The sequence below is a fragment of the Halictus rubicundus genome, unplaced genomic scaffold (assembly GCF_050948215.1).
Source record: "Halictus rubicundus isolate RS-2024b unplaced genomic scaffold, iyHalRubi1_principal scaffold0730, whole genome shotgun sequence".
Lineage (NCBI taxonomy): Eukaryota > Metazoa > Arthropoda > Insecta > Hymenoptera > Halictidae > Halictus > Halictus rubicundus.
The window spans coordinates 40,001-42,500 of record NW_027489271.1 but is presented as its reverse complement, the minus strand read 5'-3'; the positions used below and the strand labels follow the sequence as shown (position 1 = coordinate 42,500).

At 48.8% G+C, this 2,500-nt stretch overlaps 2 non-coding genes across 2 annotated transcripts in view; both read right to left on the bottom strand.

Annotated features, from left to right (window-relative positions):
* The window catches only part of LOC143364605 (large subunit ribosomal RNA), a 3,985-nt gene extending 3,922 nt beyond the window's left edge, over window positions 1–63 (bottom strand). Inside the window, exon 1 of the ribosomal RNA XR_013084204.1 lies at window positions 1–63. This exon is cut by the window's left edge and continues 3,922 nt beyond it. This is a non-coding gene — a ribosomal RNA (large subunit ribosomal RNA).
* A 1,341-nt stretch (window positions 64–1,404) lies between these two features.
* Window positions 1,405–1,559, bottom strand: LOC143364603 (5.8S ribosomal RNA). The gene has a single exon (XR_013084202.1). It is a non-coding gene; the product is annotated as a 5.8S ribosomal RNA (ribosomal RNA).
* Between the last annotated feature and the right edge of the window lie 941 nt (window positions 1,560–2,500).

The following is a 2,500-nucleotide window of genomic DNA, read 5'->3' as shown; positions in this document are numbered from 1 at the left end:
TTCTTTTCCTCCGCTTAGTAATATGCTTAAATTCAGCGGGTAATCTCGCCTACTCTGAGGTCGTCAAACGTGAAAAAAAAATGTTTCGTATATTTCACCGAAAGCATTAAAAGTACGCGAGAACGTACAGAGGAGCACAAAAAAAAAAAAAAAAAAAAACAAAACCATATATCTTATGCGCCACACCAAAGTGTCTTTTCTCTATATAATGTATATATAGAGATTTCTTCATTTTGTTCGTCGATCGGAAACTCTCGCTAGACGATCGGCCGGTTAACTTTAACGTCCGTCGAAAAGAACTTCCGGGGACTGGACGACCGACAGATCGCGCGGTCTCGCGATCGACAATGAAGAAAAAAAGACATGGGGCGACCGACAAAGGTTTGTTTTCACCTTCACCTTCTCGTGCTCTGCGTGACAACACGTTGTGGTGACAACGATGTTCGAAAGCCACTCCATAGAGGAGTATATATATTTTCAACACCCGGTGGGGTTTCTCTACTACACTAGACACACGGGGGTACAGAAACGCTGCACGACGCGATATCATCGATCAAACCAAAGAGACACGAGATCTCGGTCGTCATTCAATTCAACGAACGTGGCGATGGAATCCGCAACGGATTAGCGAGGACACGCGACGACGGGGAAATTATTCGACCCGATACAAGTACGCGTGCGCATCCCGCACAATGCCAAATGTTGCTATGTCCATCAGTCATCAAAGCGTTCGTAGAACGAGAGACCACTGTCTCGCGAACTCTAAGAATATGTTTGTCGAAGTCGCTGGCAACGACGACCCTCCGCCGCAATTATGTGTAGAGAGACACATCCACGCACAGACGTATTTTATTTTATATATCATCTCCCTGGGGCTTACGTTGCACGCCACAGTTGCGCACACAGATTTTACACGGGTGTCCGGTATCTCTTTCTTTATTTGTGTCCATTCACTGTAGTCTCTTGAGACTCTTATACCTTTCGTATACGCATCATTTCAGACGACGTCGGGAGCGCGTAAAATGTTCGAGAGTGAAACGCTTCTTCCGCAATGCGAATCGTTCCAGAGAGAGAGGAGAGAGAGATTTCGATCGTCGGAGCGGTGTTCACGGGCGGTCGTATTGAAAATACGACTCACGACGCCGCAAAACACTCACGCAAGTCCGAATGTGATACCCATTCCTATTTCCTTCTTCTCACGAAGACCGTTAGACGCAATGTAAAATTTGCAATTTTCACAGAACCGCGTCAAACGCCGACGAAACGTCCATCGTTCGCTCGTACGTAGCATCTTTGCAACCCGACTCAGAAACGCTCTTTGCGCCCTCCACAAAATTCGACATGGAGAGGTAAGCGACGGCGGGGACTTACAAGAGCAACGCAAGCAGTATTTGGTTACGTAAACGACCCTCAGCCAGGCGTGGTCCAGGAATTGTATCCGTGGACCGCAATGTGCGTTCGAAATGTCGATGTTCATGTGTCCTGCAGTTCACACGTTGACGCGCAATTAGCTGCGTTCTTCATCGACCCACGAGCCAAGTGATCCACCGTTCAGGGTAATCGTATAATTTGATTTATAATCAATATATAATTATGTCTCTTGTTCTGCGGTTCATAAGAACGCCGATACCTGAAAGCTCCAACCAGCGCGCGAAGGAGATTCAGGCGTCGTTTTTAAGGACGACACACGATCGTCCGTAGAAACGGAAACCGTCGCGAGTACGCGATTGCAATGCGCACACGTATCCGACGGCCGGGCGGAAAATACATTGAAAAACCTTTAAAGTGGAAAACACAGGAGGAGAATTCAGAAAACGACGGGGATCATAGACAACCCGATACTGGATCCCGACACTTCTCCTCCTCCTCTCTCTTATTGGAGAATGAACTCGATAACTAACGGACTTCACAGCCGGCTCTGGCCGTGCGCGATCGTTCGTCCCAAGCTCTTGTGCACTGTATTATCGCCACACAGAGAGTAGAGTGTCAGAATCGCACACAGCTTTACGCGAGCTACGCAGCCGGTCCTCTCGAAACACATTTCCAATTGTGCACGGAGAACGATTATTCGATACTAGCGGACTTCACAGCCGGCTCTGGCCGTGCGCGATCGTTCGTCCCAAGCTCTTGTGCACTGTATTATCGCCACACAGAGAGTAGAGTGTCAGAATCGCACACAGCTTTACGCGAGCTACGCAGCCGGTCCTCTCGAAACACATTTCCAATTGTGCACGGAGAAAGATTATTCGATACTAGCGGACTTCACAGCCGGCTCTGGCCGTGCGCGATCGTTCGTCCCAAGCTCTTGTGCACTGTATTATCGCCACACAGAGAGTAGAGTGTCAGAATCGCACACAGCTTTACGCGAGCTACGCAGCCGGTCCTCTCGAATATACGTGTTCGTCAACGAACACGCATGCGGCGACGTTTTGTGCTCTATGTCATACGCGAACTCGATAAATAGAGCGGGACTCACAGCCGGCTCTGGCAGCGGTCATTC